At 45.9% G+C, this 25771-nt stretch overlaps 1 long non-coding RNA gene across 1 annotated transcript in view; it reads right to left on the bottom strand.

Annotated features, from left to right (window-relative positions):
• LOC134357634 (uncharacterized) overlaps positions 1-25771 on the bottom strand; it is a 244807-nt gene that overhangs the window by 181755 nt on the left and 37281 nt on the right. Inside the window, exon 2 of the long non-coding RNA XR_010020683.1 lies at positions 17784-17853. This is a non-coding gene — a long non-coding RNA (uncharacterized LOC134357634). The remainder of the gene's footprint in view (positions 1-17783; positions 17854-25771) is intronic.

The following is a 25771-nucleotide window of genomic DNA, read 5'->3' as shown; positions in this document are numbered from 1 at the left end:
GATGGCGGGGAAAGGTGTAATTATGTAGTATCAGTGTGGGGATGTGGATGGTGGGGAAAGGTGTAATTATCCACTGTCAGTGTCGGAGTGTGGATGGTGGGGAAAGGGGAATTCTCCAGTGTCAGTGTGGGGATGACGATGGTGGGGAAAGTGGAATTATCCAGTGTCAGTGTGGGGGTGTGGATGGCGGGGAAAGGTGTAATTATGTAGTATCAGTGTGGGGATGTGGATGGTGGGGAAATGTGTAATTATCCAGAGTCAGTGTGGGGGTGTGGATTGTGGGGAAAGGGGAATTATGCAGTGTCAGTGTAGGGGTGTGGATGGTGGGGAAAGGGGAATTATCCAGTGTCAGTCTGGGGGTGTGGATGGTGGGAGAAGAGGAATTCTCCACTGTCAGTGTGGGGGTGTGGATGGTGTGGAATGGGGAATTATCCAGTGTCAGTGTAGGGGTGTGGATGGTGGGGAAATGGGAATTATCCAGTGTCAGTGTGGGATTGTGGATGGTGGGGACAGAGGAGTTATCCAGTGTCAGTGTCGGGGAGTGGATAGTGGGGAAGGGGAATTATCCAGTGTCAGTGTGGGGGTGTGGATGGTGGGGAAAGGAGAATTATCCAGTTTCAGTGTGGGGTGTGGATGGTGGGGAAAGGTGTAATTATCCAGTGTCAGTGTGGGTGTGTCGATGGTGGGGAAAGGAGAATTATCCAGTGTCAGTGTGGGGTGTGGATGGTGGGGAAAGGTGTAATTATCCAGTGTCAGTGTGGGTGTGTCGATGGTGGGGAAAGGAGAATTATCCAGTGTCAGTGTGGGGGTGTGGATGGTGGGGAAAGGGGAATTATCCAGTGTCAGTGTGGGGGTGTGGATGGTGGGCAAAGGTGTCATTGTCCAGTGTCAGTGTGGGGGTGTGGATGGTGGAGAAAGATGTGAATATCTAGTGTCAGTGTGGGGTATGGATGGTGGGGAAAGTGGATTATCCAGTGTCAGTGTGGGGGTGTGGATGGTGGGGAAAGAGGAATTATCCAGAGTCAGTGTTGGGGTGTGGATGGTGGGGAAGAGGTAATTATCCAGTGTCAGTGTCGGGGTGTGGATGGTGGGGAAAGGTGTAATCATCCAGTGTCAGTATGGGGGTGTGGATGGTGGGGAAAGGGGAATTATCCAGTGTCAGTGTGGGGGTTGGATGAGGGGGAAAGGGGAATTATCCAGTGTCAGTGTGTGGGGGTGTGGATGGTGGGGAAAGGGGAATTATCCAGTGTCAGTGTGGGGGTGTGGATGGTAGGGAAGGGAAATTTTCCAGTGTCAGTGTCGGGGTGTGGATCGTAGGGAAAGGGGAATTATCCCTTGTCAGTGCCGGGGTGTGGATGGTGGGTAAGCTGGATTATCCACTGTCAGTGTGGGGGTGTGGATGGTGGGGAAAGAGGAATTATCCAGCGTCAGTGTCGGGGAGTGGATAGTGGGGAAGGGGAATTATCCAGTGTCAGTGTGGGGGTGTGGATGGTGGGGAAAGGATAATTATCCAGTGTCAGTGTGGGGTGTGGATGGTGGGGAAAGGTGTAATTATCCAGTGTCAGTGTGGGGGTGTCAATGGTGGGGAAAGGGGAATTATCCAGTGTCAGTGTTGGGGTGTGGATGGTGGGGAAAGGTGTAATTATCCAGTGTCAGTGTTGGGGTGTGGATGGTGGGGAAAGGGGAATTATCCAGTGTCAGTGTGGGGGTGTGGATGGTGGGGAATGGTGTGAATATCTAGTGACAGTGTGGGTGTGTGGATGGTGGGGAAAGGTGTAATTATCCAGTGTCCGTGTCGGGGTGTGGATGGTGGGGAAGGGAAATTTTCCAGTGTCAGGGTTGGGGTGTGGATCGTGGGGAAAGGGGAATTATCCCGTGTCAGTGTTGGGGTGTGGATGGTGGGGAAAGGGTAATTATCCAGTGTCAGTGTTGGGGTGTGGATGGTGGGGAAAGGTTTAATCACCCAGTGTCAGTGTGGGGGTGTGGATGGTGGGGAAAGAGGAATTATCCAGAGTCAGTGTTGGGGTGTGGATGGTGGGGAAAGGGTAATTATCCAGTGTCAGTGGGGGGGTGTGGATGGTGGGGAAAGGTGTAATCATCCAGTGTCAGTGTGGGGATGTGGATGGTGGGGAAAGGGGAATTATCCAGTGTCAGTGTCGGGGAGTGGATAGAGGGGTAGGGGAATTATCCAGTGTCAATGTGGGGGTGTGGATGGTGGGGAAAGGAGAATTATCCAGTGTCAGTGTGGGGTGTGGATGGTGGGGAAAGGTGTAATTATCCAGTGTCAGTGTGGTGGTGTGGATGGTGGGGAAAGGGGAATTATCCAGTGTCAGTGTGGGGGTGTGGATGGTGGGGAAAGGTGTAATTATTCAGTGTCAGTGTGGGTGTGTGGATGGTGGGGAAAGGTGTGAATATCTAGTGTTAGTGTGGGTGTGTGGATGGTGGGGAAAGTGGATTATCCAGTGTCAGTGTGGGGGTGTGGATGGTGGGGAAAGGTGTAATTATCCAGTGTCAGTGTGGGGGTGTGGATGGTGGGGAAAGTGGAATAATCCAGTGTCAGCGTGCGGGTGTGGATGGTGGGAGAAGAGGAATTCTCCACTGTCAATGTCGGGGTGTGGATGGTGGGGCAAGGGAAATTATCCAGTGTGTGTGGGCGTGTCAATGGTGAGGAAAGGGGAATCATCCGGTGTCAGTGTGGGTGTGTGGATGGTGGGGAAAGGTGTAATTATCCAATGTCAGTGTGGGGGTGTGGATGGTGGGGAAGGGAAATTTTCCAGTGTCAGTGTCGGGGTGTGGATCATGGGGAAAGGGGAATTATCCTGTGTCAGTGTGGGGGTGTGGATAGTGGGGAAAGGGGAATTATCCAGTGTCAGTGTGGGGGTGTGGATGGTGGGGAAAGGTGTCATTGTCCAGTGTCAGTGTGGGGGTGTGGATGGTGGGGAAAGATGTGAAAATCTAGTGTCAGTGTGGGGTGTGGATGGTGGGGAAAGTGGGTTGTCCAGTGTCAGTGTGGGGGGTGTGGATGGTGGGGAAAGGATAATTATCCAGTGTCAGTGTGGGGGTGTGGATGGTGGGGAAAGGGGAATTATCCAGTGTCAGTGTGGGGGTGTGGATGGTGGGGAAAGGTGTAATTATCCAGTGTCAGTGTCGGGGTGTGGATGGTGGGGAAAGGGAAATTTTCCAGTGTCAGTGTCGGTGTGTGGTTCATGGGGAAAGGCGACTGATCCCATGTCAGTGTGGGGGTGTGGATAGTGTGGAAAGGGGAATTATCCAGTGTCAGTGTGGGGGTGTGGATGGTGTAGAAAGGTCAATTATCCAGTGTCAGTGTGGGGGTGGGGAAGGGCTAACTATCCAGTGTCAGTGTGGGAGTGTGGATGGTGGGGAAAGGGGAATTATCCAGTGTCCGTGTTTGGGTGGGGTGGCGGGGAAAGGGGTAATTATCCAGTGTCAGTGTTGGGGTGTGTTTGCTGGGGAAAGGGGAATTATCCAGTGTCAGTGTGGGGGTGTGGATGGTGGGAAAAGGGGAATTATCCAGTGTCAGTGTTGGGGTGTAGATGGTGGGGAAAGGGGAATTATCCAGTGTCCGTGTGGGGGTGTGGATGGTGGGGAAAGGTGTAATTATCCAGTGTCAGTGTCAGGGTGTGGATCGTGGGGAAAGAGGAATTATCCAGTGTCAGTGTGTGGGTGTGGATGGTGGGGAAAGGGGAATTATCCAGTGTCAGTATTGGGGTGTAGATGGTGGGGAAAGGGGAATTATCCAGTGTCAGTGTGGGGGTGTGGATGGTGGGGAAAGGTGTAATTATCCAGTGTCAGTGTCAGGGTGTGGATCTTGGGGAAAGAGGAATTATCCAGTGTCAGTGTGGGGGTGTGGATGGTGGGGAAAGGGGAATTATCCAGTGTCAGTGTCGGGGAGTGGATAGAGGGGAACGGAAATTATCCAGTGTCAGTGTGGGGGTGTGGATGGTGGGGAAAGGAGAATTATCCAGTGTCAGTGTGGGGTGCGGATGGTGGGGAAAGGTGTAATTATCCAGTGTCAGTGTGGGGGTGTGGATGGTGGGGAAAGGGGAATTATCAAGTGTCAGTGTGGGGGTGTGGATGGTGGGGAAAGGTGTAATTATTCAGTGTCAGTGTGGGGTGTGGATGGTGGGGAAAAGTGTGAATATCTAGTGTCAGTGTGGGTGTGTGGATGGTGGGGAAAGTGGATTATCCAGTGTCAGTGTTGGGGTGTGGATGGTGGGGAAAGGTGTAATTATCCAGTGTCAGTGTGGGGGTGTGGATGGTGGGGAAAGTGGAATTATCCAGTGTCAGCGTGCGGGTGTGGATGGTGGGAGAAGAGGAATTCTCCACTGTCAGTGTGAGGGTGTGGATGGTGGGGCAAGGGGAATTATCCAGTGTCAGTGTGGGGGTGTGGATGGTGGGGAAAGAGGAATTATCCAGTGTCAGTGTGGGTGTGTGGATGGTGGGGAAAGGTGTAATTATCCAGTGTCAGTGTGGGGTTGTGGATGGTGGAGAAGGGAAATTTTCCAGTGTCAGTGTCGGGGTGTGGATCATGGGGAAAGGGGAATTATCCCGTGTCAGTGTCGGGGTGTGGATAGTGGGGAAAGGGGAATTATCCAGTGTCAGTGTGGGGGTGTGGATGGTGGGGAAAGGCGTCATTGTCCAGTGTCAGTGTGGGGGTGTGGATGGTGGGGAAAGATGTGAATATCTAGTGTCAGTGTGGGGTGTGGATGGTGGGGAAAGAGGAATTATCCAGAGTCAGAGTTGGGATGTGGATGGTGGGGAAAGTGTAATTATCCAGTGTCAGTTTCGGGGTGTGGATCATGGGGAAAGGGGACTTATCCCATGTCAGTGTGGGGGTGTGGATAGTGGGGAAAGGGGAATTATCCAGTGTCAGTGTGGGGGTGTGGATGGTGTAGAAAGGTGAATTATCCAGTGTCAGTGTGGGGGTGTGGATGGTGGGGAAAGTGGAAGTATCCAGTGTCAGTGTGGGGGTGTGGATGGTGGGGAAAGGGGAATTATCCAGTGTCCGTGTTGGGGTAGGGATGGCGGGGAAAGGGGTAATTATCCAGTGTCAGTGTTGGGGTGTGTTTGGTGGGGAAAGGGGAATTATCCCGTGTCAGTGTCGGGGTGTGGATAGTGGGGAAAGGGGAATTATCCAGTGTCAGTGTGGGGGTGTGGATGGTGGGGAAAGGCGCCATTGTCCAGTGTCAGTGTGGGGGTGTGGATGGTGGGGAAAGATGTGAATATCTAGTGTCAGTGTGGGGTGTGGAATGTGGGGAAAGAGGAATTATCCAGAGTCAGAGTTGGGATGTGGATGGTGGGGAAAGTGTAATTATCCAGTGTCAGAGTCGGGGTGTGGATGGTGGGGAAAGGTGTAATCATCCAGTGTCAGTGTGGGGGTGTGGATGGTGGGGAAAGGGGAATTATCCAGTGTCAGTGTGGGGGTGTGGATGGTGAGGAAAGGGGAATTATCCAGTGTCAGTGTCGGGGTGTGGATGGTGGGGCAAGGGGAATTATCCAGTGTCAGTGTGGAGGTGTGGATGGTGGGGAAGGGAAATTTTCCAGTGTCAGTGTCGGGGTGTGGATCGTGGGGAAAGGGGAATTATCCCGTGTCAGTGTGGGGGTGTGGATAGTGGGGAAAGGGGAATTATCCAGTGTCAGTGTGGGGGTGTGGATGGTGTGGAAAGGTGTCATTGTCCAGTGTCAGTGTGGGGGTGTGGATGGTGGGGAAAGATGTGAATATCTAGTGGCAGTGTGGGGTGTGGATGGTGGGGAAAGTGGATTATCCAGTGTCAGTGTGGGGGTGTGGATGGTGGGGAAAGATGTGAATATCTAGTGTCAGTGTGGGGTGTGGATGGTGGGGAAAGTGAAATTATCCAGTGTCAGTGTCGTGGTGTCGATGGTGGGGAAAGGGGAATTATCCAGAGTCAGTGTTGGGGTGTGGATGGTGGGGAAAGGGTAATTATCCAGTGTCAGTGTGGGGGTGTGGATGGTGGGGAAAGGGGAATTATCCAGTGTCAGTGTCGTGGTGTGGATGGTGGGGAAAGGGGAATTATCCAGTGTCAGTGTCGGGGTGTGGATGGTGGGGAAAGGGGAATTATCCAGTGTCAGTGTGGGGGTGTGGTTGGTGAGGAAAGGGGAATCTTCCAGTGTCAGTGTGGGTGTGTGGATGCAGGGGAAAGGTGTAATTATCCAGTGTCAGTGTCGGGGTGTGGATGGTGGGGAAAGGGAAATTTTCCAGTGTCAGTGTCGGGGTGTGGATCATGGGGAAAGGGGATTTATCCCATGTCAGTGTGGGGGTGTGGATAGTGGGGAAAGGGGAATTATCCAGTGTCAGTGTGGGGGTGTGGATGGTGTAGAAAGGTGAATTATCCAGTGTCAGTGTGGGGGTGTGGATGGTGGGGAAAGTGGAAGTATCCAGTGTCAGTGTGGGGGTGTGGATGGTGGGGAAAGGGGAATTATCCCGTGTCAGTGTGGGGGTGTGGATAGTGGGGAAAGGGGAATTATCCAGTGTCAGTGTGGGGGTGTGGATGGTGTGGAAAGGTGTCATTGTCCAGTGTCAGTGTGGGGGTGTGGATGGTGGGGAAAGATGTGAATATCTAGTGGCAGTGTGGGGTGTGGATGGTGGGGAAAGTGGATTATCCAGTGTCAGTGTGGGGGTGTGGATGGTGGGGAAAGATGTGAATATCTAGTGTCAGTGTGGGGTGTGGATGGTGGGGAAAGTGAAATTATCCAGTGTCAGTGTCGTGGTGTCGATGGTGGGGAAAGGGGAATTATCCAGAGTCAGTGTTGGGGTGTGGATGGTGGGGAAAGGGTAATTATCCAGTGTCAGTGTGGGGGTGTGGATGGTGGGGAAAGGGGAATTATCCAGTGTCAGTGTCGTGGTGTGGATGGTGGGGAAAGGGGAATTATCCAGTGTCAGTGTCGGGGTGTGGATGGTGGGGAAAGGGGAATTATCCAGTGTCAGTGTGGGGGTGTGGATGGTGAGGAAAGGGGAATCTTCCAGTGTCAGTGTGGGTGTGTGGATGGTGGGGAAAGGTGTAATTATCCAGTGTCAGTGTCGGGGTGTGGATGGTGGGGAAAGGGAAATTTTCCAGTGTCAGTGTCGGGGTGTGGATCATGGGGAAAGGGGATTTATCCCATGTCAGTGTGGGGGTGTGGATAGTGGGGAAAGGGGAATTATCCAGTGTCAGTGTGGGGGTGTGGATGGTGTAGAAAGGTGAATTATCCAGTGTCAGTGTGGGGGTGTGGATGGTGGGGAAAGTGGAAGTATCCAGTGTCAGTGTGGGGGTGTGGATGGTGGGGAAAGGGGAATTATCCAGTGTCCGTGTTGGGGTAGGGATTGCGGGGAAAGGGGTAATTATCCAGTGTCAGTGTTGGGGTGTGTTTGGTGGGGAAAGTGGAATTATCCAGTGTCAGTGTGGGGGTGTGGATGGTGGGGAAAGGGGAATTATCCAGTGTCAGTGTTGGGGTGTAGATGGTGGGGAAAGGGGAATTATCCAGTGTCCGTGTGGGGGTGTGGATGGTGGGGAAAGGTGTAATTATCCAGTGTCAGTGTCAGGGTGTGGATCGTGGGGAAAGAGGAATTATCCAGTGTCAGTGTGGGGTTGTGGATGGTGGGGAAAGGTGTAATTATCCAGTGTCAGTGTGGGGGTGTGGATGGTGGGGAAAGGGGAATTATCCAGCGTCAGTGTGGGGGTGTGGAAGGTGGGGAAAGGAGAATTATCCAGCGTCAGCGTGGGGGTGTGGAAGGTGGGGAAAGGTGTAATTATCTAGTGTCAGTGTGGGGGTGTGGAAAGGTGTAATTATCCAGTGTCAGTGTCGGGGTGTGGAAGGTGGGGAAAGGTGTAATTATCTAGTGTCAGTGTGGGGGTGTGGATGGTGGGGAAAAGGGAATTATCCAGCGTCAGTGTGGGGGTGTGGAAGGTGGGGAAAGTGGAATTATCCAGCGTCAGTGTGGGGGTGTGGAAGGTGGGGAAAGGTGTAATTATCTAGTGTCACTGTGGCGGTTGATGGGGTGGGTGGTGATGGTGGTGTTATGGTGTCCAATGGAGGAATGGTAGAAGTTATAGTCGAGGCTTGGGTGATAATTTACCAAAATTCACTGAACTTTGGGTGAATGTCATGCCACTGTTCATAAAAGCATGTATGTAAAAGGTAGGTAACTGTAAGCCAGTTAGTTTGACATCTGTAGTTGGAAAATGCTTGAAGCTATCATTAAAGAAGAAATAGCGAGGCATCTGGAAAGAAATGGATCCATCAGGCAGACGGAGGATGGATTCAGAAAAGGCAGGTCCTGTTTGACAAACTTACTGGAGCACTTTGAGCATATAATCAGTGCTGTGGATAGAGGGGAACAGATGGACGTTATTTACTTGGATTTCCAGAAGGCATTTGATAAGGTGCCACATCAAAGACTTAATCATAAGATAAGGATGCACAGAGTAGGGGGAGGTGTATTAGCAAGGATAGAGGATTGGTAAACTAATAGCAAGCAGAGAGTTCGGACACATGGGTGTTACTCTGGTTGGCAGTCAGTGCTGAGCGGTGTGCCACAGGGGTCAGTGCTGGGCTCAGAACTGTGATCGGTATGTATTAACGATCTGGAAGAGGGGACCAAGTATAGTGATGAGTTTGCAAAATTTGCTGATGATACTGAATTGAGTGGAAAAGCAGATTGTGCAGAAGATGCGGGGAGGCTGCAGAGAGATATAGACGGTTAAGTGAGTGGGCAAGGGTCTGGCAGATGGAGTACAATGTTGGTAAATGCGAGGTCATCCACTTTGGAATGAAAAATGAAACAGCAGGTTATTATTTAAATGGTAAAATATTGCAGCATGTTGCTGTGCAGAGGGATTTGGGAGTGCTTGTGCATGAATCACAGAAGGTTGGTTCGCAGGTGCAGCAGTCTATCAAGAAGGCAAATGGAATGTTGGCCTTCACTGAGAGAGGGATTAAACTTAAGGGCAGGGAGGTTATGCTGCCACTCTACAGGGTACTGCTGTGGCCACACTTGGAGTACTGCATGCGGTTCTGGTCTCCTTACTTGAGGAAGGATGTACTGGTTTGGAGGCAGTACAGAGGAGGTTCACCAGGTTGATTCCAGAGATGAGGGGGTTAGACTGTGAGGAGAGATTGAGTTGCCTGGGACTGTACTTGTTGGGATTCAGAAGAATGAGGGGACATCTGGTAGAAGCATAAAATTATGAAAGGGTTAAAATAAGACAGAGGCAGGAAAGTTGCTTCTACTGTTAGGTGAGACTAGAACTAGGGGACATAGCCTCAAGATTCAGGGGAGTAGATTTAGGACTGGGATGAGGAGGAACTGCTTTTCCCAGAGACTGGTGAATCTGGGAATTCTCTGCCCAATGAAGCAGTGAAGGCTACCTCAGTAAATATATTTAAGACAAGGCTGGATAGATTTTTGCATAGTGGTGGTATTAAGGGTGATGGGGAAAAGGCAGGTAGGTGGAGATGAATCCGTGGCCAGATCAGCCATGATCTTACTGAATGTCGGAGCAGGCTTGACAGGCCAGATGACCGACTCCTGCTCCTATTTCTTATGAGGAACCAGAGGAGAGTGATCAGGGAAGGCAAGGACAGGTATGTAAGTGAGAGGTTTGTGAGGGTGGATTCCACAGAACCTGAGTGTCATGAAGAAGGCTTTGGATTTGTGCAGAAGGGCTTCCATCACAGAGTGAGTGGCAGGCTCTGTCAGATGTCTCTAACGTCACTCTGCTTCGCTGGACTGCCCTGTGTTGGCACCTCTGACCCACCAAGGAACTAAATTGAGAACTTGCTGACCTGGTGGACCTTGTGCATTGTGCTGATTATCCTTAATGATGCCTCTATTTCACATTGTACTGCATTGTTGATAAACATTGCGACCAGTAATGAGGGATAGGGCTGGTGTCAGTGACTCCAACTCTTGGCTGTATCCACAGGCAGAATGGATCCAGAATCACTGATCACTGTGTCGCTCTAATCCACCCAGTGCCAGAGATTTTCATTAGTCTCTGAGCCTTCGGCAGACTAGCAGACGCGGGAGAGGAGCTGTGGGCAGTTTAACAGCAGATATTCCTCTGATGAGCAGCCAGTCGGAAGAGAATTGATTGCCCGGTGTCTGAGAATGGAGAAGTTGCGTGGAGTAAATGACTGGAAACAATTGCTTGAACGATGGAGGATTTAAAATGAAGGATAATAGATCTGGAGCAAAAGAGAGTTCGTTTAATAGCTAGGAAAGCAAACTTGAAAATATATTCATTTCAATTAGTGACAATATCGTTAACACAGATGACACATTTCGCTGTATGTTTCAAAGCATGTGAGATAAGTAACTCAGTCTAAACTTAATGAAGGACATGGGAAAATCAATAAAAAGACAGAATTTAATGTTTATTAAGTGAATATTTCTGTTGAACTGATGACTTAAGTCATCCTGTCAATCTCAAGACCCTGGTGGTGTGTCGGGTACTTTTCATTCAAAAGAGACCTAGACGGAAGATATATTGTCAGACTGCCTTTCCTGTGCCTCTGGATAAGTTCAACTCCTGCTTTTTTTGGGGAAAACAATCATGAAATCCATGTTAAACTCCTTTAAACAAAACAATAATTTTAATCAAAAAGTAATTTACTGACTGAAACATTGAACATACACTAAATATAAAACTCAAGAAGATTTTCGTTCAGCGCACACACAGGAGTATTCTGTGAAAGGTTTGATTTAGTGATTAGTGTGTGGAACTCTGAGTTGCCATGGTAACAGAATACATTGCAATAACAATACAAATCTTGTGATCTGAATATTTATAGCTATTATTTCTGACTAGACAGAACTAATTAAAATAAGCGTATAAAAGTGAGTTTGAACAAAATGACATGACTTTCTGTTTTATGAGGTTGCTTTGTTGGCTATGTTAATGCTCTAGATTTGGTATGAAATATTTCAATAAACCCCAAACAGAGGTTTACAAACTGTGCTCTTCATTGCTTCTTTCACTTACAATTAATATAGAACAGTACAACACAGTGCAGGTACTTTGGCCCACAACTTTGCATCAACCTTTTAACCTACTGTTCCAGTAGGTTATACTGACCAATTTGATCCTTCCCTCTTACATAGCCTTCCATTTTTTTTCTGTCCTCCATGTGCCTGTAAGCGTTTATTAAATGAAGGATAATAGTGAAAAAGTGATGTGAATGTGAAAAAGTCTCTGACTGTCCACTCGATCTATGTCTCTTTTCATATGTATATCTCTAGGCTGTCTACAAGAAGGGTCAGAGCCGTCTCTATTTCCTGAGGAGACTGAGGTCCTTTAACATCTGCCGGACGATGCTGAGGATGTTCTATGAGTCTGTGGTGGCCAGTGCTATCATGTTTGCTGTTGTGTGCTGGGGCAGCAGGCTGAGGGTAGCAGATACCAACAGAATCAACAAACTCATTCGTAAGGCCAGTGATGTTGTAGGGATGGAACTGGACTCTCTGACGGTGGTGTCTGAAAAGAGGATGCTGTCTAAGTTGCATGCCATCTTGGACAATGTCTCCCATCCACTACATAATGTACTGGTTGGGCACAGGAGTACATTCAGCCAGAGACTCATTCCACCGAGATGCAACACAGAGTGTCATAGGAAGTCATTCCTGCCTGTGGCCATCAAACTTTACAACTCCTCCCTTGGAGGGTCAGACACCCTGAGCCAATAGGCTGGTCCTGGACTTATTTCCTGGCATAATTTACATATTACTATTTAACTATTTATGATTTTATTACTATTTATTATTTATGGTGCAACAGTAACGACAACCAATTTCCCCCGGGATCAATAAAGTATGACTATGACTATGACTAGCAAGTCATCTCTCATCCTTCTTCAGTCCATAGAGAAAGGTAAGGATGCTGTCGTGCTGTAATCTTCTGTGTTCCATGTTCTAGGTTCTATGTTCTATGTTCCACGTTCTAGGTTCTGTTACATGTTCCACATCCTAGGTTCTATGCTCCACATTCTAAGTTCTAGGTTACATGTTCTATGTTCTAGGTTCTAGGTTCCACGTTCTAGGTTCTATGTTACATGTTCCATGTTCTAGATTCTATGTTACATGTTCCACTTTCTAGGTTCTATGTTCCATGTTCTAAGTTCTAGGTTACATGTTCCATGTTATAGGTTCCATGTTCCAGGTTTTAGGTTCTATGTTGCATGTTCCATGTTTAGGTTCTATGTTCTACATTCTATGTTCTAGGTTCCACATTCTAGGTTCAATGTTACATGTTCCATGTTCTAAATTCTAGGTTCCACGTTCTAGGTTCTATTTTACATGTTACATGTTCTAGGTTTTATGTACCACATTCTGGGTTCTATGTTCCACGTTCTAGGTCCTATTTTACATGTTCCATGTTCTAGGTTTTAGGTTCCACATTCTAGGTTCTATGTTACATGTTCCACATTCTAGATTCTATGTTTGATTTTCTAGATTCTGTGTTACATGTTCCATGTTCTGGGTTCTATGTTTCATGTTCTCAGTTCTAGGTTCAATGTCACATGTTCCATGTTCAAGGTTCAATGTTCCAAGTTCTAGGTTCCATGTTCTATGTTCTATGTTCCACATTCTAGGTTCTATGTTCTATGTTCCATGTTCTAGGTTCTATGTTCTATGTTTTATGTTCCATGTTCTAGGTTCTATGTTTTATGTTGTAGGTTCTATGTTCTATGTGCTATGTCCCATGTTCTAGGTTCTATGTTCCATGTTCCATAGAAAGTTATTGAGTCGTATTGAAGTACAGCACAGAAACAGCCCATATGGTCCATGCTAAAACCATTTAAACTGCCTCTGCCCAACGACCTGCACTTGGACCATCGCGCTCTATATCCGTACTATCCATGTACCTATCTAAACTTCTGTTAAACATTGAAATTCAGCTTTCAAACTTGTTTACATCTTTCCTGTAGGTAGGTGATGAAAATTGCATATAATACTCCAAATTAGGCCTCACCAACATCTTAGACAACTTCAACGTAACATTCCATCTCCTGTACATTGATTTACGAAGGCCAATATTCTGTGCTTAGCATTTGAGTGTGCCTATTTCTTCTAGGTAGGGGATTCATTATGTTCAGGATGAGGGGATCTTCGCTCGTCTCTGAAGTGAATTGGTTTCCCCCGACTTTGAGTCTAACACCTCTGGATACAACAGCCAAGGGGAGCATCATCCCTGCATTTAACCATGACAGGAATTTTTTATGTGTCATTGAGATTGCAGTCTATAGATTTCAAACTATGGAGAATGTATCCCCATTCTGTCTGATCACCCTTCCGTGCAGAACTGCCAATCTTAGGAATAAACTGGGTAGAACTATGCGATACCCACCATGTTGCAGGTACTCTCTTTTCCTTAAGCCATGGGGCAGACTCTGCCAGTGAGGGTCAGGAGGGCAGGTAGATTGGGAGTTCTGAAAGTGTAAAGCCTATTCTGCAGGAGAATTAGTGTTGAGGGGCTCAAGGACCCTGTAAGGAGAGCTCCTTTCCAGAACATCTCACGGACAGGCTGAGACTGCCTACCCAGTGGGAGATGCAGTGAGTCCACAGCTCTGAAGTTTACCTTTTTTTTTGAGGAGTCTTGGCTTCTTGATCAGGAAGTACAAAGATTTGTTCCAGCAGTCCAGAAGATAACAAACTGTAAATATCCAGCAGCCAGATTAGAGAAGCTCTATACTCCCAGAGAAAAGAAACGACTGTAGAGGATGATTGAGAAAAGAAACGACTGTACAGGATGATTGAGAAAAGAAATGACTGTAGAGGATGATTGAGAAAAGAAACGACTGTAGAGGATGATTGAGAAAAGAAACGGCTGTACAGGGTGATTGAGAAAAGAAACGGCTGTAGAGGATGATTGAGAAAAGAAACGACTATACAGGATGATTGAGAAAAGAAACGGTTGTACAGGATGATTGAGAAAAGAAACGGCTGTAGAGGATGATTGAGAAAAGAAACGGCTGTACAGGATGATTGAGAAAACAAACGACTGTAGAGGATGATTGAGAAAAGAAACGGCTGTACAGGATGATTGAGAAAAGAAACGGCTGTAGAGGATGATTGAGAAAAGAAACGACTGTACAGGATGATTGAGAAAAGAAACGGCTGTACAGGATGATTGAGAAAAGAAATGGCTGTAGAGGATGATTGAGAAAAGAAACGGCTGTACAGGATGATTGAGAAAACAAACGACTGTAGAGGATGATTGAGAAAAGAAACGGCTGTACAGGATGATTGAGAAAAGAAACGGTTGTACAGGATGATTGAGAAAAGAAACGGCTGTAGAGGATGATTGAGAAAAGAAAGAGCTGTACAGGATGATTGAGAAAAGAAACGACTGTACAGGATGATTGAGAAAAGAAACGACTGTAGAGGATGATTGAGAAAAGAAACGACTGTAGAGGATGATTGAGAAAAGAAACGACTGTAGAGGATGATTGAGAAAAGAAACGGCTGTAGAGGATGATTGAGAAAAGAAACGGTTGTAGAGGATGATTGAGAAAAGAAACGGCTGTAGAGGATGATTGAGAAAAGAAACGACTGTAGAGGATGATTGAGAAAAGAAACGGCTGTACAGGATGATTGAGAAAAGAAACGGCTGTAGAGGATGATTGAGAAAAGAAACGGCTGTAGAGGATGATTGAGAAAAGAAATGACTGAAGAGGATGATTGAGAATAGAAACGGTTGTAAAGGATGATTGAGAAAAGAAACGACTGTACAGGATGATTGAGAAAAGAAACGGTTGTACAGGATGATTGAGAAAAGAAAGAGCTGTACAGGATGATTGAGAAAAGAAAAGAGCTGTACAGGATGATTGAGAAAAGAAATGACTGTAGAGGATGATTGAGAAAAGAAACGGCTGTACAGGATGATTGAGAAAAGAAACGACTGTAGAGGATGATTGAGAAAAGAAACGGCTGTAGAGGATGATTGAGAAAAGAAACGACTGTAGAGGATGATTGAGAAAAGAAACGGCTGTACAGGATGATTGAGAAAAGAAACGGCTGTAGAGGATGATTGAGAAAAGAAACGGCTGTAGAGGATGATTGAGAAAAGAAATGACTGAAGAGGATGATTGAGAATAGAAACGGTTGTAAAGGATGATTGAGAAAAGAAACGACTATACAGGATGATTGAGAAAAGAAACGGTTGTACAGGATGATTGAGAAAAGAAAGAGCTGTACAGGATGATTGAGAAAAGAAAAGAGCTGTACAGGATGATTGAGAAAAGAAATGACTGTAGAGGATGATTGAGAAAAGAAACGGCTGTACAGGATGATTGAGAAAAGAAACGACTGTAGAGGATGATCGAGAAAAGAAACGGCTGTAGAGGATGATCGAGAAAAGAAACGGCTGTAGAGGATGATCGAGAAAAGAAACGACTGTAGAGGATGATCGAGAAAAGAAACGGCTGTACAGGATGATCGAGAAAAGAAACGGCTGTACAGGATGATCGAGAAAAGAAACGACTGTACAGGATGATCGAGAAAAGAAACGGCTGTAGAGGATGATCGAGAAAAGAAACGGTTGTACAGGATGATCGAGAAAAGAAACGACTGTAGAGGATGATCGAGAAAAGAAACGGCTGTAGAGGATGATCGAGAAAAGAAACGGCAGTAGAGGATAATTGAGAAAAGAAATGACTGTAGAGGATGATTGAGAAAAGAAACGGCTGTAGAGGATGATTGAGAAAAGAAACGGCTGTAGAGGATGATTGAGAAAAGAAACGACTGTACAGGATGATTGAGAAAAGAAACGGATGTACAGGATGATTGAGAAAAGAAACAAGATGGAAACATGAGGTCCACCTAGCAACCTGCTGCCAACCAGACAGGTGAGGATATCAGTACATCCCAAATACCCAAGGACCTGCCATATGGGAGGCAAGAAAGGAGGTAAATCTATCAGCCGGAGAGGCAATTGGCACCATTGAAAGAAGCATCTTGACAAATTCTTTAAGCCTGATTCTGTCATTGACATGACCCCTTGACTCCATCCCAGAGCCGACTATCAGATAAAGTCTCACCAGGTCATTCAGCCCAGCCAAAATGCCATTTTTCCCACACATTAAGAGCCTCTTTCACCTTGCTTTCCCTGAACCTCTCTGTCTATCCCTCTACCACTCCCTCCACCATGTAACTTTCCCTGAAACCACTCCACGACATTTGTTTCAACTCACTTTCTCACTACTTCTGGAGAAAGAAGCTTCTCTCTAACTCCTTGTTGGATTTCTCCATAAGATATACTAAATAAATGATTCACAACGAGAGAGAGTGACTTTCTGCTCTGAATAAACATGAAAGCAATTTTATTCCTGCATCAAGATGAATAGTTCTGTGGGCTCTTAAATTACACAAAGTACTATTCACACCACCACACCACCCCCGATTGCAAACTTAAATAAACACTTCCAGTCTTTTCAAATGACACCGGTAGCCTTTGTTACATAGTTCAACTAGTGAGTGCAGCGTGTTTGACAGATGTGGTAAATAAGGTCTGAATTCTCGTCTTTATAAAGGTAATTTCTAAGTAAGGACATGTTCGAGACAGCATTGTGGGCTGAAGGGCCTGTATTGTGCTGTGGGATTTCTGTTTCTATGTTTATAAACTCCCAGTACTGGTGTAAACCCAGGGGAAAAAAGGAAAGGTGAAATGCTCACCCATGTTGGCCATGGATACTTGACATCCCATTATCTGGTGGGATTTGCCCTTCAGCAGTCACAATTCTCAAAGTTAAGTACCTTTCTGCAGATCTGGAACATGTAATCGCTCCTCCAGAAAACTAATACTGCAGCCACATGGTGTGACTGATATCCTTTCTCCTACAGTTAATGGGGCTGCTACTTTGCAGACCAAACTTTCTTTATTGCTTTCACATTCACCTTATCTATACGTTAGCTGCATCTTCTTACTTACATAGTCATAGTCATAGTCATAGTCATACTTTATTGATCCCGGGGGAAACTGGTTTTCGTTACAGTTGCACCATAAATAATAAATAGTAATATGTAAATTATGCCAGGAAATAAGTTCAGGACCAGCCTATTGGCTCAGGGTGTCTGACGCTCCAAGGGAGGAGTTGTAAAGTTTGATGGCCACAGGCAGGAATGACTTCCTATGACGCTCTGTGTTGCATCTCGGTGGAATGAGTCTCTGGCTGAATGTACTCCTGTGCCCAACCAGTACATTATGTAGTGGGTAGGAGACATTGTCCAAGATGGCATGCAACTTGGACAGCATCCTCTTTCCAGACACCACCGTCAGAGAGTTCAGTTCCATCCCCACAACATCACTGGCCTTACGAATGAGTTTGTTGATTCTGTTGGTGTCTGCTACTCTCAGCCTGCTGCCCCAACACACAACAGCAAACATGATCGCACTGGCCACCACAGACTCATAGAACATCCTCAGCAAGACAGTATCAAAAATATACTGAAAAAATCTATCTTTTCTGATGACAGCTATATGGTTAACTAAAGATATACTGTATGTAAAACTCATTCTTGCTAGGCATAGCACAACATTGTTAATTTTCCCGTGTTTTAAGAATGGAATAAACTGTCATCATGGGGTATCACAAAAGAATACCTTTGATGTTCAGGTAAGAGGCAATTGTATTTAAATCTGACACCAGAGAAATGACACTCAATTGATATTGCATTTTTACGGTTCAGTCAGCACCACCTCTGTTCACACTGATTTTGTTATTTGTTCCTTTAACTAGAAACACTGATAATAACCAGAATTACATACCACCGAGGGGAGGAAATCTTCCAGCAACTCCTGCCTGTGATTTTGTCGAGATCTTCTCTCTCTATTTTAGCTTTTAACAGTGGATTTGAAAGGAATGTAAATGTTAGAAGATTTATATATCACAAAAAAAGAATTACATCCACAACCAAAGGACAGGCTTTATAAGGCAAATCAAAGTGACTTCGCTAACCTTAGACGAGAAATTCTATGGTTCATGGGGAAAAGTTTTGAGTCACATTATTTCAAACTCAATTCAAAACTTGTTGTTGTAGGTAGTAATGTTCTGAAGTAAAGTTGTGGATGCGAAGTTCATTTCAACATTATAGAGAAATTTGGAAAGGTACATGGATAGGTGTATGAGAACTATGGTCCAGGTTTAGGTCAATGATACCAGGCAAAGGTACTGCTCCAACACTGCACCACTCAACAACTCCACCAGATCCTCCCACACTCTGCACCATTCAATATCCCCAATAAATCCGCCCACAATCAGCACAATTCAATACCTCCGCCATTCCTACCACTCTCTACACTATTCAATATTTCCATCATATATTCCAGCGTTCTGCACTAACATCTCCACCATATCCCCCCACACTCATCATGTTCAACATCTCCGCTATATCCTCCCACACTCATCATGTTCAACATCTCCACTATATCCCCCCACACTCATCATGTTCAACATCTCCACTATATCCTCCCACACTCATCATGTTCAACATCTCCACTATATCCTCCCACACTCATCATGTTCAACATCTCCACCATATCCTTCCAGACTCCGCACTGTTCAGCATCTCTAAGATAATAGACAATAGACAATAGGAGCAGGAGTAGGCCATTTGGCCCTTTGAGCCAGCACCGCCATTCACTGTGATCATGGCTGATCATCCACTATCAGTATCCAGTTCCTGCCTTATCCCCCTAACCTTTGATTCTGCTTTCTTTAAGAACTCTATCCATCTCTTTCTTAAAAGCATCCAGAGACTTGGCCTCCACAGCCTTCTGGGGCAGAGCATTCCATATATCCACCACTCTCTGGGTGAAAAAGTTTTTCCTCAACTCCGTTCTAAATGGCCTACCCCTAATTCTTAAACTGTGGCCTCTGGTTCTGGACTCACCCATCAGCGGGAACATGCTTCCTGCCTCCAGTGTGTCTAATCCCTTAATAATCTTATATGTTTCAATAAGATCCCCTCTCAGCCTTCTAAATTCCAGAATATACAAGCTCCAATCTTTCGACATATGACAGTCCCGCCATCCCGGGGATTAACCTTGTGAACCTACGCTGCACTCCCTCAATAGCAAGAATGTCCTTCCTCAAATTTGGAGACCAAAGCTGCACACAGTACTCCAGGTGTGGTCTCACCAGGGCCCTGTACAACTGCAGAAGGACCTCTTTGCTCTTATACTCAATTCCCCTTGTTATGAAGGCCAGCATGCCATTAGCTTTCTTCACTGCCTGCTGTACTTGCATGCTTGCTTTCAGTGACTGATGTACAAGAACACCTAGATCTCGTTGTGCTTCCCCTTTTCCTAACTTGACTCCATTTAGATAATAATCTGCCTTCCCGTTCTTACCACCAAAATGGACAACCTCACATTTATTCACATTAAACTGCATCTGCCATGCATCTGCCCACTCACCCAGCCTGTCCAAGTCACCCTGCATTCTCATAACATCCTCCTCACATTTCACACTGCCACCCAGCTTTGTGTCATCGGCAAATTTGCTAATGTTACTTTTAATTCCCTCATCTAAATCATTAATATATATTGTAAACAGCTGCGGTCCCAGTACTGAACCCTACGGTACCCCACTGGTCACCGCCTGCCATTCTGAAAGGGACCCGTTAATCGCTACTCTTTGTTTTCTGTCAGCCAGCCAATTTTCAATCCATGTCAGTACTCTGCCCCCAATACCATGTGCCCTAATTTTGCCCACTAATCTCCTATGTGGGACTTTATCAAAGGCTTTCTGAAAGTCCAGGTACACGACATCCACTGGCTCTCCCTTGTCCATTTTCATAGTTACATCCTCAAAAAATTCCAGAAGATTAGTCAAGCACGATTTCCCCTTCGTAAATCCATGCTGACTCTGACCAATCCTGTTACTGTGTCGTAATTTCATCACTTATAATTGACTCCAGCATCTTTCCCACCACCGACGTCAGGCTAACCGGTCTATAATTCCCTGTTTTCTCTCTTCCTCCCTTCTTGAAGAGAGGGACAACATTAGCCACCCTCTAATCCACAGGAACTGATCTTGAATCTATAGAACATTGGAAAATGATTACCAATGCGTCCACGATTTCTAAAGCCACCTCCTTAAGTACCCTTGGATGTAGACTATCAGGTCCCGGGGACTTATCAGCCTTCATACCCAACAGCCTATCCAACACCATTTCCTGACCAATATAAATTTCCTTCAATTCATCCATTACCCCAGGTCCTTTGGCCACTATTACATCTGGGAGATTGTTTGTGTCTTCCCTAGTGAAGACAGATCCAAAGTACCTTTTCAACTCGTCTGCCATTTCCTTGTTCCCCATAATAAATTAACCCGCTTCTGTCTTCAAGGGCCCAATTCTGGTCTTAACCATTTTTTTCCTTTTTACATACCTAAAGAAGCTTTTACTATCCTCCTTTATATTCTTGGCTAGTTTACCTTCGTACCTCATTTTTTCTCCACGTATTGCCTTTTTAGTTACCTTCTGTTGCTCTTTAAAAGTTTCCCAATCCTCCGGCTTCCCACTCGTCTTTGCTATGTTATACTTCTCTTTTATTTTTACACTGTCCATTACTTCCCTTGTCAGCCACGGCCTCCCCTTACTCCCCTTAGGATCTTTCTTCCTCTTTGGAATGAACTGATCCTGCACCTTCCGCATTATTCCCAGAAGCACTTGCCATTGCTGTTCCACTGTCAACCCTGCTAGGGTATTGTTCCATTGAACTTTTGCCAGCTCCTCCCTCATAGCACCATAGTTCCCTTTGTTCAACTGTAATACTGACACTTCCGAGTTTCCCTTCTCCCTCTCAAATTGTAGATTAAAACATATCATATTATGGTCACTGCCTCCTAATGGCTCCTTTACCTCGAGGTCCCTGATCAAATCCAGTTCATTGCACAACACTAAATCTAGAATTGCGTTCTCTCTGGTAGGCTCCAGTACGAGCTGTTCTAAGAATCCATCTCGGAGGGACTCCACAAACTCCCTTTCTTGGGGTCCAGTACCAACCTGATTCCTCCAGTCTACCTGCATGTTGAAATCCCCCATAACAACTGTAGCATTACCTTTGTGACGTGCCAATTTTAACTCTTGATTCAACTTACACCCTACATCCAGACTACTGTTTGGGGGCCTGTAGATAACTTCCATTAGGGTCTTTCTACCCTTAAGAATTTCTCAGTTCTATCCATACTGACTCTACGTCTCCTGATTCTATGTCCCCCCTCGCAAGGGACTGAATATCATTCCTCACCAACAGAGCCACCCCACCCCCTCTGCCCATCAGTCTGTCCTTTCGATAGGACATATACCCTTGAATATTCATTTGCCAGGCCCTGTCCACTTGAAGCCATGTCTCTGTTATTCCCACAACATCATACTTACCAATTTCCAACTGAGCCTCAAGCTCATCCACTTTATTTCTTATACTCCGTGTGTTCATATATAATACTTTTAATTCATTACTCCCCTCACCTCCCATATCAATTCCTATTTCACTTGGCCATACTGTACGATCCCTTCTTGAGCTTTCTGCTCTGTAGATTCTGCTGTCTTTCTTAACTTTTCTTATTCTCATTTTCCCTTTAACTCCAAACTTATGTTTCCAGTTCGTCCCCTCCCCCCCACTACTTAGTTTAAACACACCCGCGTTGCAGAGGCAAACCTGCCTGCCAGAATGCCGGTGCCCTGCTTATTAAGGTGCAAGATATCCTCTCACATTCTACACTGTTCACAATCTCTACCATATCCTCATACATTCTGCATTTTTCAACATCAGCAGCATATCTTCCCATACGCTGCAACGTTCAACACCTCCACCCTTCCTGCCATACTCTGCAACATTTAACATCTCCTCCATATCTTCTCACACTCTGCACTTTTCAATGTCTCCACCGGCCGGCTGGTGGCGCAATGGCATCAGCGCCGGACTCCGGAGCGAAGGCTCCGGAGTTCGAATCCCAGTCGGGCCACCCCCTGAGCACGCATTTCATCCGTGCCGGGTCAAGCATTGAGCTGGCCACTCCGCCTCGTAAAAAAAAAAGGGTCAAGTCAGGAACGTTCATATTGTGACCCGGTTAATCTGAAAGGAGACCAATCCTGACACCGTGTGCCAGACAAGAATGGCTGACTGTCTGGGGCGACACGCAAAAACAAATCTCCACCATATCCCGTAACGCAGAGGAGGCAGGAGAATGGGTTTGACAAGAAAACCATTGATGCTTGAACATAGGAGCAGGAGGAGGCCATCTGGCCCATCAAGCCTGCTCCACCATTCAATAAAATCATGGTTGATCTAGCCATCAACTCATTTCCACCTACCTGCCTTTTCCACATAACCTTTAATTCCCCTACAAAGCAAAAATCTATCCAAACTTGTCTTAAATATATTTACTGAGGTACCCTCCACTCCTTCATTGGGCGGAGAGGTGGAGTTGACTCGATGGGCCCAATGGCCAAGGGTATAATGCCTCCTACATTTTAAAGCAGCACGTAACCAGAGGTAGAGAGAGCTGCCCACCACCGTCCCGACTCCCTGAGTTAAACACTGCTGTCCACCACTGAGATATCTTTTTCTGTCCGGCGTTCTCCAGCTGATCAGCCACCGAATGACTAACAGAGCATAGGACGTTAGGAGCTGGATCTGGCCATTTGGCCCATTGATTCTCCTCTGCCATTCTATCATGGCTGATTTATTTACCGTATCAAGCCACTCTCTCTGCAACCTTTGACGCCCTTACTAAACAAGTACCTAGCAACTTCCGCTTTCAATATACTCGATGATCTAGTCTCCACAGCCATCTGTGGCAATGAATTCCACTGATTCACTATGCTCTGGCTAAGGAAGTTTCTCCTCATCCCTTTTCTAAAAGATGTCACTGTATCATGAAGCTGTGCCCTCTGGTCCTCAACTCCCCCTCTCTAGGAAACATTCTCTCCACATCCACTCTACCTAGGCCTTTCAATAATGTGCACAGATCTGTCTATCATGAGGGAACCATGTGCTACATGAGCGATGCTTCACACATTTCTCCCGTGGTATTCCATGAAGCCTTTTTGCCACAGAGATAGATTGCATTTGATATCTTGCACTGGCACTGGGGCATTTCAGCTTGTGCTGGGGTGACGACAAGAACTTCAGGGATTAAGTTACATAGGATCTGGAGTTCCAGTCCCACAGTGTGGGCTAGGGTTGCTATTCCACGCTGAAATTTACGTCAAAGTCATGATAGTCCCTGCAGCAGTTGCCAGCCTTGGAGTCATTGCTGGCAGCCTTTGAGGATTCTACATTCCTTATTATCCATGGGAAGTTCTGCCCTTCCTTTGCAAGGAAAAGGAATCACTGTTTAAAATAGGTGCAGTCAACGTTTCAGGCCGAGACCCTTCGTCAGGACTAACTGAAGGAAGAGTGAGTAAGAGATTTGAAAGTTGGAGGGAGAGATCCAAAATCTTGGATCTCCCCCTCCCCCTCCAACTTTCAAATACCTTACTCACTCTTCCTTCAGTTAGTCCTGACGAAGGGTCTCGGCCTGAAACATCGACTGCAACTCTTCCTAGAGATGCTGCCTGGCCTGCTGCGTTCACCAGCAACTTTGATGTGTTTTGCTTGAATTTCCAGCATCTGCAGAATTCCTGTTGTTCACTGTTTAAAATAGGTCTGGAGTTGGAGATGGGAGTTTTAAAGTCTTAACACTTTTGTAATATCCAACTGTGCTCTTCTATTTTCATAAGGTTTTTGCTAGCTTATAATGAATGTGTGTTTCTTACCCATTAAACCGGAGACTTAATAGGCACAGAACAATTGAAATTCTAGTCTGCTTTGTTACACTACTGAATTAACATGTCAGGAAATGTAGTTTAAAAAATATTCTAAAATTTTCAGCTTGAGATTGTATCCTTCTTGAAGAACTGGTGTAATGACACTCCTATAATACGTCTACCAAGAGGGAGATTGTATAATATAGTCCAAACATCAATGCCTCCAATCCATTTTAACATCATTACATTCTTTCAGTAAACACTCTGGGACAAGTAAAATGCTTTGAGAATTCAAGGGCATAAACTCATGTGCATGCAACACACCTTCTGACGCAAAAGACAGCAGAGTGAAGAACTTCATTAAAAATGGCTGTCAATCAAGTTAAAATAGAAAATACATCAGGTAATTATTTTTCAGCAGTGATTTCAATCTGGCAGTCACTGCAGTTCAGTGTAGAAGCAATCGGTATCACAAGCACGTTGTTAAAGTATTGACATGCTTCTTCTATCCTGTACGGTTGAATGGTGAAAAATAAACTCTGATATCATTATTTATGCCATTCAGAACAGAAGTTTGCATTTGTGTATAGTCTTCTTCCAATTTAGGATATTCTACTTGATGGTAAACGAGGTAGATTTATAACTTTAATCCAGGAAATGAGGCTGCTAGTCTGAACACAACAAAGCCAAGGAAAGAAATCAATAGGTAATCTCCTGGGTGAAGAATTGACAATAGGCTTTTACAGTACACAGGGCTTGGATGGTGTTGCATCTGCTAGGATTATTAGAAACATAGAAACATAGAAAACCTACAGCACAATACAGGCCCTTCAGTCCACAATGTTGTGCCAAACATGTCCTTACCTTAGAAATTACCTAGGGTTACCCATAGCCCTCTATTTTTCTGAGCTCCATGTACCCGTCCAGGAGTCTCTTAAAAGACCCTATCATATCCGCCCCCACCATTGTTGCCGGCAGCCCATTCCACACACTCACCACTCTCCGTGTAAAAAACTTACCCCTGACATCTCCTCGGTACCTTCTTCCAAGCACCTTAAAACTGTGCCCTTTCGTGTTAGCCGTTTCAGTCCTGGGAAAAAGCCTCTGATTATCACACGATCAAAGCCCCTCGTCAATGATGATTGTTTTTTTGGGGGGGCTAATTTCTATTGTGAATCTCCTGCATTATTAGAATTTTGTTCACTCAGTTCATCACCAAGTGCTGTGGTGTTCCCTGTGCTGGGTTTTATGGGTACATTACAGAGACTTGGATGGCTCAGGGGCAGGAATGATTACTTCAAGTGCCAGGCTTTAGATGTTTCAGAAAGGACAGGGAGGGGGGCAAAAGAGGTGGGGCGTGGCACTGCTGGTCAGAGATATTGTCATGGCCACAGAATAGGAGGAAGACATGGAAGGATTGTCTACGGAGTCTCTGTGGGTGGAAGTTAGAAACAGGAAGGGGTCAATAACTCTACTGGGTGTTTTTTATAGACCACCCAATAGTATCAGGGACATCAAGGAACAGAAGGGGAGACAGATTATGGAAAGGAGTAATAATAACAAGGTTGTCATGATGGGAGATTTTAATTTCCCAAATATCGATTGGCATGCCCCTAGAGCAAGGGGTTTGGATGGAGTGGAGTTTGTTAGGTGTGTTCAGGAAGGTTTCCTGACACAATATGTAGATAAGTCTGCAAGAGGAGAGGCTGTCCTTGATCTGGTATTGGGAAATGAACCTGGTCAGGTATCAGGTCTCTCAGTGGGAGAGCATTTTGGAGATAGTGATCGCAATTCCATCTCCTTTATCATAGCATTGGAGAGGGATAGGAACGGACAAGTTCGGAAATCATTTAATTGGAGTAACAGGAAATATGAACCTATAAGGCAGGAACTTGGAAGCATAAATTGAGAACAGACAGGGAAATGTACAGCAGACAGGAGGTTCTGTGGTTGTGACAGAGACTCCCAGATGGTTTGTTGCCTCCCGGGTGCCAGGGT

This window comes from Mobula hypostoma, chromosome 16, assembly GCF_963921235.1.
Source record: "Mobula hypostoma chromosome 16, sMobHyp1.1, whole genome shotgun sequence".
Classification (NCBI taxonomy): Eukaryota; Metazoa; Chordata; class Chondrichthyes; order Myliobatiformes; family Myliobatidae; genus Mobula; species Mobula hypostoma.
The sequence above is the reverse complement of the archived record's forward strand: the minus strand, read 5'-3'. Positions and strand labels throughout refer to the sequence as shown.